This window comes from Macadamia integrifolia, chromosome 9 (assembly GCF_013358625.1).
Source record: "Macadamia integrifolia cultivar HAES 741 chromosome 9, SCU_Mint_v3, whole genome shotgun sequence".
Taxonomy (NCBI): Eukaryota; Viridiplantae; Streptophyta; class Magnoliopsida; order Proteales; family Proteaceae; genus Macadamia; species Macadamia integrifolia.
Genome location: NC_056565.1, coordinates 33,403,220 through 33,416,904, shown reverse-complemented (window position 1 = coordinate 33,416,904; position 13,685 = coordinate 33,403,220). Strand labels below are relative to the sequence as shown.

At 40.9% G+C, this 13,685-nt stretch overlaps 1 long non-coding RNA gene across 3 annotated transcripts in view; it reads right to left on the bottom strand.

Annotated features, from left to right (window-relative positions):
* The window catches only part of LOC122089253, a 4,796-nt gene extending 852 nt beyond the window's left edge, over positions 1-3,944 (bottom strand). Inside the window, exons 1-2 of one of the 3 annotated variants that reach the window (XR_006143286.1) lie at positions 3,713-3,944; positions 2,049-2,527 (exon numbers count right to left, since the gene is read on the bottom strand). This is a non-coding gene — a long non-coding RNA (uncharacterized LOC122089253). Of the gene's footprint in view, positions 1-1,911; positions 2,528-3,712 lie in introns of those variants that run through there. The other 2 variants (XR_006143285.1, XR_006143284.1) reach the window with 2 other exon arrangements.
* Between the last annotated feature and the right edge of the window lie 9,741 nt (positions 3,945-13,685).

Sequence of the window (13,685 nt, the reverse complement as noted above, 5' to 3'; positions counted from 1 at the left end):
AAAAAAAAAAATAAAATTGCCACAACTATCTATGTTAACATATGCCCAATGTATCTTAATTAATTGTATATAGGTTGTCTCCTTAAGGCCTGCAATATAACCAGACTTCTCAGATTCTCCACTATTCTCTTCCTCAGGCCCCCAAGTCCTAACCCAAAACATGGAAAGAAAATACATTATAGTTCAATGAGATATTTTAGGTTAACACAAACTAACCTTAACTGAACACTACATCAGCTAGGGTAGGAGATTATTTCCAGGCCCAGTTAGTCTGGATTTCATGTTCAACGTATAAAACATATTTTCAGAGTGGAGCCCAAATACCCATGCATTATTACTGATTAAATTGGTGGTTTTGGGACAAACAGGGGGCCATTTGGAGACCACTGGTGCCTATATAAAGGGGATATCAACTGCACTGGTTGTTTTAACTCATGAGAGCAGCCTTGTAACAACTTGGACTACTTTACTTCCCATCATTTGGAATTAGTCCCTAACAAACTTGATCATAAACAAAATCAAAATCATGTTGTAACTTCATAAGGGATGATTAGTTGTTCATGTGTTTTTCATCCTTTTAACTACTTTTAAGGCTTAAAAGAAACATTTCTTGAAGCCATAGGTAATACTTAAATATATTAATAATACTGTGTCAATCTAGTGCTTCAGAGTTTAGATCCACCACAAGCCCATGATTGGGCCTTTTCCAATTTCCAGAGTGGGGCCCAACATACCCATGCATTATTACTGATTAAATTGGTGATTTTTGGGAGAAACAGGTGCCCATTTGGATACCACTGGTGTCTATAAAAGGGGATATCAACTTCACTGGTTGTTGTGACTCATAAGAGCAGTTTAGGAAGAAGGAATTTGCAGCAACTGCTCTTAGAAGTTAGAACCAGAGAGAGTTGAATGTAAAGAGGGGAGAGGAAGAAAGGAAAAGAAAAGAAAATGGTGTCAAAGGTGGTGGCGATGCAGAAGGATAGGCAACAGCAGCCACGGCAGAAAGGCAGAGATAAACATCAGCAGATGCAGTGTAACAAAGGCAAAACTTGCAAGTTCAAGAAGAGTTGTTTTTCTGGTGAGGATGATGGATCTTCTTCTGCCATTCTTTTGCTGGCTTGTATTGCCTGTGCTTCTTCTCCTCTAAAGAACTACAAACCATAGGCTGTAGATATATGATTAGTGACAGTTACATAGCTTGTTTCCTTTATAAAGGACCAGACTATAAGGTTCTTTTTTCTTGAAATTATGATCTGTGAGTTAGTTTCTTCTCTTCTTTTTATACTTTGACAGAGGTCCCCTGTTCTGTTCATGTATTGTAGTTGTTTCAAGTGTTCTTAAAAGTCAGTCTCAGTGAAGTGCCCCTCCTCTCTCTCTCTCTCAAACACACACACACCCCCCCACTAGAACTGGGATTAAAAGTTGCAATAACCTAGAGTCCAATCATAGCGTCACATCACCAATGGTCATTGGTGAAGGAAAATTTAATCAAATTATTTTCAAGTAAAAGATACAAAAAGAAAAAGAAGAGGAAGAGCTAATCAAATCTATGAATCTACATTTCCAAGTTCCAACAATTAAAAAAGGAGTCCCCAAACTCAATTATCTTTGTTATAGAAGTTGGTTTCAACACCTTGACATGGACACTGTGAAGTAAGAAAAAAGGTGTATGCCACTTGCTGCGGCATTAACCATGTTTCATCAGCTACAAATGGTTTTTGCAAAGGATCAATGTTCCTCAACAGACCATCTTTCAGCTGAGAACCTTGGTCTGAGCCTATGCGAGACTGAAGAAGAAATATCGGCCCCTGTATCTGTCTGTGACTCATGTATTAACAGATTAAAGATATGATCTACCACTTTCCACCCAACAGTTCCATGTCGATTGATAAAATTGACAAGCTTAAATGTGTTGCAAACAAGAATGAATTAAGAAAGAAATGGAAGCCTTATGATGGAATGTACAAATATCAATCCCCTCCAACAATATGATTATCAGTAAACAGAGACATTAAGTTGTCACAATCAGAGAATCAACTACTCACAAAAATTGGTGCACAAGGCTAGGCCGGGTCAAACCTCCTCCATTTATTCAACCAAAAGAGAGGGGAGGGGAGGGGAGGGGAGGGGAGGGGCGGCGAGGGGGGGGGAGGAAGGGAAAATTAGAAATAAAAAGCAAATTTCATTCTGCAAAGGTGTAACTCAACTAGATCTTCTTTGCATAGGCACTACCATCCACAGAGGTTTTCACTGTCCAGTTTGCCACCAGTTGTTCTATAATCTCCCAAGAGCAGATGCACTGACCCCACACATCTGATCAGCAAAGCATGACCGGTCTTCCTCAATAGCGTTGCACAACTGGGTGTCCATTAATGACACCTATCAAGGAAGGGCATCCCCATCAGCTTCCAGGTGAAACACATTCAAGGTATTAAAGTTTCCATTCAGAACGATTTTCCCAAATCATGCTCAAACATCCACTTTGATAGGTGTTCTGTTTCTTGTACTATCCTGCAATGTTTTCCTGTGGGAAGAGCAAATTAGAATAATTGACTCATATAAAATGGCTGTCAAGTTGCTAACCGCTACCAATGTGAAGAGTAAGAAGAGATTTGAAGTAGAAAAATGGGATTAAAGTGGTTGATGTTGCCTGAGGTTATGTTATCAAGGCTAGGGATAGTATCATATCGCCCAATTGGTGAATTTACTATGATTCAATCATATATCTCACCTTTTATTGCACATTTCCCTTCTATCTACTAATTTCTTTTTAAAGAATTAAGTTTTCCACCAGTTGCTCCCTGCTTTATTTTGACACCTGGAAGAATCAGACTAGGCTCAAAATTGGCACATGAGTAGGGAGGGTAAGCCTACCTGCCACTAAAATTTGGGCCCTACCTGACCTGCAAGTTGGCATATAGGCTGGCAGAGCTGCACCAAGGTGCAAGTCCCCCAATAATATTCTCATATGCCACAGCTATCCATGTTAACATATACCTAGTGTTTCTTAATTAATTGTACATAGATTGAGTTCTTAAGTCCTGCCAAAAACCAGACTTTTCAGATTCTTCACTATTCTCTTCCTCAGGCCCCCAAGTCCTAACACAAAACATGGGAGAAAAACAAACTAGATACACTACTCCCAGAGTTCAATGAGCAATTTTAGGTTAAAACCTAACCTCAACTGAACAAGACATCAGCTAGGGTAGGAGATTATTTCCACCTAGCTAACTTGGATTTCATGATCAATGTATAACTTAACATATTTGAAACCTGAACCGTATCTCTCTCCAAGATGTCTGAAGGTCTCAATGCTAACTCATGTAACAGTCACTCTCAGTTCTGGTTAATCTCCAAGATGTATCTTTCATGCATAGATGCATACACTAAGAAGATATACATGCCTACTGATTTAAGAAGGCCAAGTCATAGCTATAGGATTGAGAGAGTTGAATACTAGATTTCACAATTTGCTTCATGAACAACTTTACTTTTGCGTCCCAGTCTCTTAGAACAGAAAATTTGCATTTTACAATATTATAAAGAGCAACAATTCCACAAAAGAGAACCCAATTTTACACAATTACCCATGCAGCAGTATTTGTGGATTTCATGTTCAAGGTTATGATTACATGAGTAAAAAATGGAACCCACAAAAGATAGCTCTCTCATAATCATAAGAGCAATAAAAGAGAAAAAAGAAGGGAACCTGAGTTGGCTATTTTGGAGAAGTTGCACAAGCTTCTTGATTGGGGTACCCTTGGATGCATATAATTTTTCTGCGGTTTCAAATTTAGGAACTGGGCAGTCTGCAAGTAAACATAAGCAACAGCAACAGCAAGAGATCAAAAAATTGTAAGCAGAAAATGAAACAAAACCCTCGAAGCAAAGAGGAATATACAGAAGGAAAAGAGTTAAGTTTATCCACTAGACCAAGACCAAAACCAAAACCAAACGTGTTCGTCTTTCCCTTCTTATATTTTAACGTACATGACCAAAATATCCTTGCCTCATGCTCTCTGACTCAAACTTCTTCAATTCTTCCACGGTCTGAGCTGTGACATTTCGTCATTTAATTAGGGTATGTCGTGAAATTGAAAATAAAGAGATGGGTCGATCAAGAAATAGCGATTTTTAATGAGGAATGCTCTCTCTCTCTCTTCGCCCTTGGAGTCTGCTCAGGATATGCACACCTTGAATTTGTTAGAAGGTACGACTGAAAAGATAAACACGGCAAGTGCCTTTGTAGATCTCTCTTCCTCTGAGTTTCAAGCTTCCAACCCTTGAAAACCGCGGTAGTGATAAGACTGGTTGGGAATGGTAAGAAATAAGAGCATATGATGAGACCCACTACGGTTTCTTCGGCTCAGTGGAGAACCATCGGCAGGTGACCTCACTCTCTGCTTCCTAAAAACTGCCAAACGTTCTACGTTCATCTATTTCATCCAAAATCGTTAGCAACATTGAAGTCTACTGTAACACCACCATTACCAACCTATCAAGGCCTCCTGGTTCAGGTACAAATGCAAAAGCCTCTCCAACTTTTCATGTTTATTATACTTTAGCTTCAGTCTGCTACTTCTGTAATTAGTATTCTCTTACTCTTTTCTTTAATTCAAAATCCATTTCCATATTGACGCCCCCACCTTTTTAAACAAATACTTTAGATTGGGATTGTGAGAACTGTGGGATATGCTAGATGGGCTTCTTTTTCTGTGGGCATCCATCTTATTTTTATTTTGAAGATGTATGTGCTCTGAGCAAGGAGGAGAAAATAGTTCTTCTTGCTATTTATTCACCAACAGGAAACTGCTGAGTGATGATTTAACTAATTCATACTAGTGATAAGGCTTTTTGAAAATAGAAATTTGTTGTGGTCTTTCTCCCACACAAGATTATATTCAGTGGGTTGACTCATCTGTCCTGCATTTTATTATATGCTAGCATTTGGGTATCTGTTCTGTATTGTCTCATAACTCTGGCTGTTGGCTGCAATTACTGATAAACTATTGATATTCCAGTTTTCTTCTACACTCAAGAAAGATATCAAGATTGAAGCCATTTCAAACCTGTTGAAAGATCATATAGTACTGAAATTTGAAACGGTTTTAGGGATTTCTTAGAAACCTTCTGCTGTTACACTGCATTCTGGAGCTTGGCTGCTGAATAAGTATATATATAATTACTTTCTCTGCCATAATCGCTGCATGATTTCATGTCATTTCCTATTTTGACACACCTGTCCATAACTATTAGACTTCTGTTCATCTTGAACAAAGTTGATTTATTCAAGAATCAAATTATTCATTTTACTAGTCTTCTTTGAATTGCAGTTGTCCTTGGGATCTTCCTGGATCTCTGAAAATTTTTCATGTCAAAAAAGAAACAGTAAGTGTCCAGCTAAGAAACCCATTCCCAGCCTCAAACTGATCACAAACAAAAAACTCATATTGATATCCACCTAGATATGGACTTTAATGAGAACACCACCAATTACTAGTAATCCTTGGGTTATTGCCGAATCGATTGATAATAAAATTTTCAGTGAAAAAAATTACTCTTTTTTTGTTTTTCTTCCTTCTATATTTACGAAAGAAAAGTTATACCAGACCAATTTGCTTATTAAACAGTACTTACCATCCATTCTTTTTTTTCTTTTCTCCTTCCCTGAATCTCAATTTCCTATGCCTAACTGACTCTACTCCAGTCTGTGAGTAGAGACATCTCTGAAACAAAAGTTGGTGTTAACATTGACCTCAATCGTGTTCTTATAACAGTCTATTTCGATTAACGAAACGCATGTGTATGTATGCTTCTGTATGAGTGTCTGTGGGTGTTATGCTCTGGAGAACAACAGCATTGTTTTAGACTTCATTTTATCAGTCCTATCCATGAGATATTCTGGGTAATCAATTAAACAATGATCATAGCCATATGGTCTCTTGCGATGATTTGGATATGGCCTCCAAAGAAAAGAAATAGTATTTATCAAGGGGGGAAGAAAAAATGGTAAAAAGGAAAGAGAAAAAAATTTGAAGAATGCTTCGGAGAAGTTATCAGATTCATTTGATTGCCTTGATATCGAACTCCACAATCCATCATTGATTTGCCAGTGATGATGTATGGAATCTAACATCTTTGCTTCATCTTGTCTTCTTCTGGAAACATTCTTTGTTATACTCTAGAAAATGTTATAAACTTCCCTACAATGATCAAGCTATACCAGTCACTGGAATTCCATAAAAACCTGGAAGGCCCAAGTGTGAAGGGATGCTTCTGTGATGTCATTATAAAATGTTGTCTGCTAACTTATTTTCGACTTACATGTCCTGATTCTTAGACAGTTCTACTTACCTAGCAGTGTGTGGTCCTGGTGGGATCCTGCAACCGAAGGCAACCCCATCAACTGCATGATCTTGTCTGCAATGAGCCATGCTTGTGCCTGCCAATTTCACATGCTCAACCATAAAGTGGTGGCAGCACTGCCAGTGAGAAGGAAGTGTGTTAGTGGCATTGCCCAATCCTGCTCTACCACTGCCTCATTGGTGACATCTTCATCGACTCAACTCAGCCTTCGTCCCCCTGCACCATTGGTAGTGGCCACGCACCTAACTCCCTTCAATACCCCACAGCGCTCGGAAGAATGGTTTGCACTCCGCAGGGATAAGCTAACTACTAGCACCTTCAGCACTGTTCTGGGATTTTGGAAGGGCAACCGCCGTTCTGAGCTTTGGCATGAGAAGGTATTTACATTGGATGCTGGGTCCATTTCCGCTGCTGGAAAAGCTGCCATGGAGTGGGGTGTGCTCAACGAGTCTGTTGCAATAGAGCGGTACAAAGGCATCACAGGTCATGATGTTAGTTCCCTTGGGTTTGCAGTGCATGAAGAGGAGCAGTACAAATGGCTTGGTGCCTCCCCGGATGGGCTTCTAGGGTGTAATCCTGGGGGTGGGGTCCTGGAGGTGAAGTGCCCATATAATAAGGGGAAGCCTGAACTTGCTCTGCCATGGTCAGCTGTGCCTTTCTATTATATGCCTCAGGTGCAGGGTCAGATGGAGATTATGGATAGAGAATGGGTTGATTTATATTGCTGGACTCAAAATGGGAGTACAATCTTCCGTGTTTGCCGAGATCAGGATTATTGGGAGCTGATTCATGGGATTCTGCGTGAATTTTGGTGGGAGAATGTTGTACCTGCAAGAGAAGCTTTTCTGCTTGGGAAGGAGGAGGATGTGAAGACCTATGTGCCAGCTCCCAAACACAAGCAGACAGGGCTGGTTATTAGTAGGAGCTTGAAATTGGCTGCTGAGGTGAAGCTGATATGCAGGGACATTGCTGGGCACACAGAATTTTACAGGTGATGGGCTTCACTGCAAGGACAGATTGGTTCATCATTTATGTTCCAATTGGCCTAGAGATTGAATCATGTATTTATAATTTGTCTATGTTCTGATTTGAAAGAACAAGATATTGTTTTACATCATTATCTCCCTCTTAATGTTTTCAAAACTGGGGGATCCCTGTTCTGCAGTTACTGGTAATCCAAGTTTTTCCTGATCAATTTCTGCTTGTTCTAGTTTAAAATTCCTTGATAAATTCTGAAATACATGACCATCATATTTATTAGATTCTCTGCAAATGAACTGAGGTTGAGTATTTCCTTCTCTCATCAGCTATAACAAATGGGATGGATCAGCACACTGACACAAATAAATAGCAGGATTGTTTATCCTTCCCTCCCCTTCTCCTCTTTTCTAGTAGCGCATGGAGAGGATGAATGCAGAGTCTTGCAGTAAAATTTAAAATTGATTTGCACTACCTACTCAGCAGTCCACATGAGAATGCATGGTTGAAGGTATCTAACTTTCTAAGGACTGCTCTCACTGTTTTAGTTTTATGGGGAAGGGTTCTCAGTCTGGGAGTGCAACCCTTGCACCAGCGCATGGGCCAAGGGGATCACACATAGAAGCATCAACAAGGCAGGCATCATTGCCTTTCATGGGAAGCAGGGTTGTCATTTCGCCCTCAATGTGTCTGAGTGTAGCCGCGCAGCCCCCATACTCCCCCGCAGAAATCATTTTATCTTTTTCTTTTCATAGGCAATTTCAGTCTTGATGCTCATCTATTATGGCTTGGGATGGAACCTCCTTCATCTCTCTTTTCCTTCCTCTAGCTTATTGTATTAAAATTAAGGGAGAGGATTCTCTGAGCAAGTGGCATAGGAAGTGCACCAATGAAGAGCGACGAAACTGCTTCTTAGTACCCACCGTAGTCTGTATAGAGAACCTTTCCCTAAAATTTGATATCGAATAGTAGAAAAAAAGATGGTACCGGTTCGGTTTATCCTACCGGTCTTTTATCGGTCCATGCCATGCTGGTACCGGTTCCGTTTCATAAAAAACTTTCACCATATATAATGGGGAAAACAAAATTTTTTTTATCGGTTCGATCTGCTTTGGTCAATTTTTTGTACTGTTTTAAAGGTCAAATCCTAAAACATCCGACAAGGTTTCGGCCTGCCCCGGATCTGTTGCATGACTTCCGGTCGGGTCCAACAAGTTGGGTTGGATTTTTTTTACCTGTTTTAGGTTGTACCTGTGACCAATAGGTGTCAGCCACGTGTCAGATGGATGGAGGAATTGGTCGGGTCGAGTAACGGCCTCATGGGTGCTCGGAATACCCGGTAATCTGAAATCTTTTCATTCTTAAGGAGTGCAGAGTACCAGAGTACCTTATTAACAGCCATGGCTTTGAGAACAATCACCAGGGATATGGGAAGGAAGCTCTCCTTCACACTCTCTCCAGCTTCTCTTCTGCACTCACATGCCACCAGCTTCGGTAAACCCCTCATCCCCTAGCCTGTGTCTCTCTTTCTCTGAAATTTATAATTAGGATTCTTGTGAACACGAATTCTTTTCACCACACCAAAAATCTTTGATCGATTTGATTGGATTTGAAGGAAATTATTTGATTGAATTGATTGGGTTTATCATTCTGAATTCTTTTGACCCTGTTAATTTTCTTTTCCCCTTTATTTTCACCTCCAAGGTTGGGAATATATGGTTTGGAGTACAGAGTAGTATCTATGAGCCATTTGGAAAACCTGAATGCAATGTTATGTGGCTCTATCAGGATGTTTAAGATACATTTGGATGTTTAGGGCTAGTCTTTGCTTAAGGGTCAGGAGATCAACTTAGTAATTTCCGGGTTTTTCTCTTTTGGGAATTAGTAGATTCATGGTTTATCTGGATACCCTGCATTTAACTTCTGAACCCATTTGAAATCTAGGACTGGAATTGACTAATTTCATTCTTGTGCTTGAGTTCTGTATGTGATAGGACAATGCATGCTTAAAATTTTTACTTGTATAGACAATGGCACGTACTATTTAACCTAGAAACAAAGAGAAAAAAAAATTTTTTTGGGGGGGGGGGGATGGAGAGACCTAACACAATTTACAATTTACAGGATTTAAAGAAGTATCTGAAGAAGAAAAAGGTAAAATCGTCGGCAATGTCTTCAGTAGTGTTCCTTCAAACTATGATCTTATGAATGATTTGATGAGTGCGGGACTACACAGAAAATGGAAAGACAGGTTAGCATTTCTATGATACACCTGATTTTTGTTTTTTGTTATGCAATTTATCTGACAGTTTTCCTACATATCTTCATGTTTCTTTCATGACTTACAATTTCAGATTAGTCTCCAAACTGAACCCATTTCCTGGAATGAATCATCTTGATGTGGCTGGTGGGACAGGTTAGCTTACTTCATGTGTATTTTTACACACAACATTTTTGTTCACTATGTTTGTCACACCCTGCCTCCTCTAGGCCAAGGTATGCCGCACTGGATACCCATATCCAGTTAGCCTAACCGTCCAGGATCACAGATACAGTACCCCAATCCGTAAATGCCACCAAAATCACAACTAAAATCAGAGTACGCATATAAGATTTGTAAACTTTACTCTACTACTGGTGATTTCACTAAATGATAATCGTAATATACCAAAATTCATCTGAATTCCGATCACAGGTATTACAAGATTATAAATAATACATAAGGATAAATAACTGAAAATAAAGAAGTGATGTCCATCAACACGGTGTCTCACAGACACAAGCCTCACCATTGCCACTGAAGACCCAAGCCTGCGTCAGCATTGGTTCCATCATCTAAAAAGGGTGCAACAAATGGGGTGAGCTTCCACGAAGCCTAGTGAGGGGTACACACACACCCATGCATCCACGACAACAATAAAAAAAATAGAAACAAGTATAAATGCTCACCCGCAACAATATTAATGCAGTTAGATGAATGCAATTTGATGAATGAAATGACATGATCCAGTTATGAGCAAACAATTATAAGCAACAATTTCTAAGTCCAAAGGGGGTATAAGTGCTACTGCAACATAGGTGTTATCCTTAGTCATAAATGTACGTTATCAGTCCCCAGGGATACAAGCTAGTTGCGAGTCAGGAGCGTACCGGTCCTTACATGGCTTCTTCGGTACCTGGTAAACCCCTATTAATAACCCTCTCATAATACCACTTCATCGAATCCAACATCGTATGTAGGGTATGCTCATCACCAAATCCAACATCGCATGTGGGTCTGTCACGACGCTGGCATCTGCGCACCTCAGTCACCGGAAATTGTCCCCAACCATGGACCGTTGGATGAAAGGATTAGCCAATACGTAAACCCTTATTGCCAAGGGTCATAGAACGGGTGGTTATCCTAACCCAATGCATTCTAATATGCCACAACCCATTTCAATCACACACACACACACACACTCACCTTGAGCATGCAGTGCCGCCGGCACCAACCATTGGCCATCCTACACCCCAGTCACACACACACACACACACACACCCTGAGCATGCAGTGTCGCCGGCACCAACCATTGGCCACCCTGCACCCCAGTCTCACACACACACACACCCTGAGCATGCAGTGCCGTCGGCACCAACCATTGGCCACCCTGCACACCAGTCTCCACATACACACACACTCACCCTGAGCATGCAGTGCCGCAGACACCAACCGTTGGCCACCCTGCACCCCAATCACACACACACACCCTGAGCATGCAGTGCCGCCAGTACCAACCATTGGCCACCTTGCACCCCAGTCTCCACATACACACTCACCCTGAGCATGCAGTGCCGTCGGCACCAACCGTTGGCCACCTTGCACCCCAATCACAAACACACACACACACACACACACACACACCTTGAGCATGCATTGCCGTTGGCACCAACCGTTGGCCACCCTGCACCTTAGTCACACACACACACACATGCACAACCATAATCCACATTCTCATGCCACATCAACACTTTCCACAAGGAATAAGATAATAATATGCAAAATGACATGATTCACCCACATATGCGATATAATGCAAGCATTCCATAAAAGCATACAAAATCCCCGTACCTTGAGTTCTACATGGCGGTAGATAATTGATGGTTTCGTGTTGCGTGCTTCCGTCACTTCTCAGTTCCACTCTTAAGATACATAGTGTTGTTAGGTTATTCGGTTATCTATAGAGGAGTGGGACACTAGGACTCGTGCCCCAATAAAAATGATTAAAATCAGCCTTAAAATGGTTCACCGGTGGACAAATCCGAAAGGGATGCAAATCTTGCAATATTTCACTGGTGAGTGGTCCCTGCCTTCACCGGCTGAAGTTGAAATTGGGGTTTCCTTGCCCAGATCAGCCCTATAGGCCCTGTGGCCCCTGTGTATGATGGTGGAAATGTATGTTGTTCAGTGGGGTGTCGTTTCCCAACTCTATTTTTTATTTCTTCTCTTTTACATATAGTTTATGGCTTAGGTTTTTATGATTTTTAGAGTCGGTTTGTATGTGGGGAACTCACACACACCACACCTAGCTTAGGTTTAGTGTAGTTAGTGGATTAATTTACATAGAATCATAATATAGACTCAAACCCCCATTTTACAAGTCTAGGTTAACCTAATTTGGGGAATATTGGTTGGGGGGTTTCATGTAGTGACCATCAATTGCTTGTGTGATCACTCCAATCCATCATTCATGTGTTTACTTCCATTTTCCCCAACCAAATTTTGGGTTTGGGATGACTTCTTGTAAAAAACTTGGGCAAATTCCCAAATCCTAGGGTTTTGGGTTCCTAAATTTGGGCTTTTCATGTAAGATGTCTTCACACTCAATGGTGAGTGATTAACTTGCTTCATTAGGTCCCTTAAACCAAAATCCCCCATTCAATTTGTAGATTGGGTATGTGGGTAGAGGGATTTTGATTAGGATTTTCCCCCAACCTAGCCTAGGTCAAGAATGGGGTATGAGAGAGAGAGAGAGAGAGAGAGAGAGAGTCGTCTAAATGGTAGAGAGAGAGGAACTTACCTTCAATGGGTAGGTGTTCCCCTTGTTCCCTTCTTCTTCCTTCTCCATTGCTCTCCTCCTTCTTTTTTCTCCCTCCCCTTGTTTCTATTTTGGTAGGAGAAGAAATGAATGGTAAGAGTCCTATTTATAGCCACTTAAGTCCCACTAAGGGCTGTTTGGGGAATTAATGAGTTTTTACCCAAATACCGGGTTATTCCTCCATTCGGCACTAACGGGCCCACTTTGAGATGTCCCGCCACATTAATCAACTCCCAAACATGTTGTTCCATCAATGTGGATGGGTTTGGGGTGCATAATCATGAGGTCTTGGGTCCCACGGCAAAATAACCAAAAACTGGCCTGTGCACTCACCTGAGGGTTTTCACCGGCTGATGACCATCAGCCGGTGAAGGCTGAACTGGTCCCCTTTATGTGAAAATGGATCCTTAAGTTGAGTGGCGCTTTCTCAAGGTGTTTTCGGTGTGTGGGCCCCACCTCTTGGTTCATTTCACTAGCAAGGTTCGGGGAAATTCTCTTCAATGGTAGAGTACATGCCTTAACTCCTTCAATGGTTTGTAGTCCTTCCATGCAATGAGCCGGGCAAATCCATAAGTTACTAGTGGATGTCACCTAGTTGCATCCCCCATGTCCAAAAGTTGAAATTAGCCCGGGTTTTTGGGCATGGTATAACAATGTTAGGTAGATAAATTAGGGGGATTGGGAAAGGGCAGCACTTGGATACTAGACAAAAAAGAGAGGGAAAGGCCATACTTCTCCATGCTGATGATGTAGAAAAACAGGGAGAAGCGAAATTTTGAATGAGTTCTGAATAAATCTCAAAAGTTTTTGGCACTGTGTAAGTATAATGCACAGTGTTTAAAGTATGTAACTGAAGGATAAATTTGCTTATGCCTTGATCATTTATATCCTAGGACTAAGAAGTCCACCTCATGAAAAAACACAAGCGTAACAGTTGAATATAGGAGGCCATTGAGAAGGTTCATTCATCCCCTTCCCTCAAATACCAACTTTGTCCTTGCCATTTTTCAGGGATTTTGGCTCCACATCATTTCTAATCTGCAAAACCAACATTGCCTAGTCTAGACCAGTTAAACAAGTTAGTTGTTTAACACCTTCCCCATTTCTGGCTTTGATACAAATACCTGTGGAAATGTTTGGAGCAATGTATTCATTTACATAAGAAAAACTACAAGGCTTCATTTGTTTGGAGTCCGGAATTAGATCATTTCATTTTGGAATTCCACGGGTAATGGGAATGATTTTTTTTTTTTTGGGGGG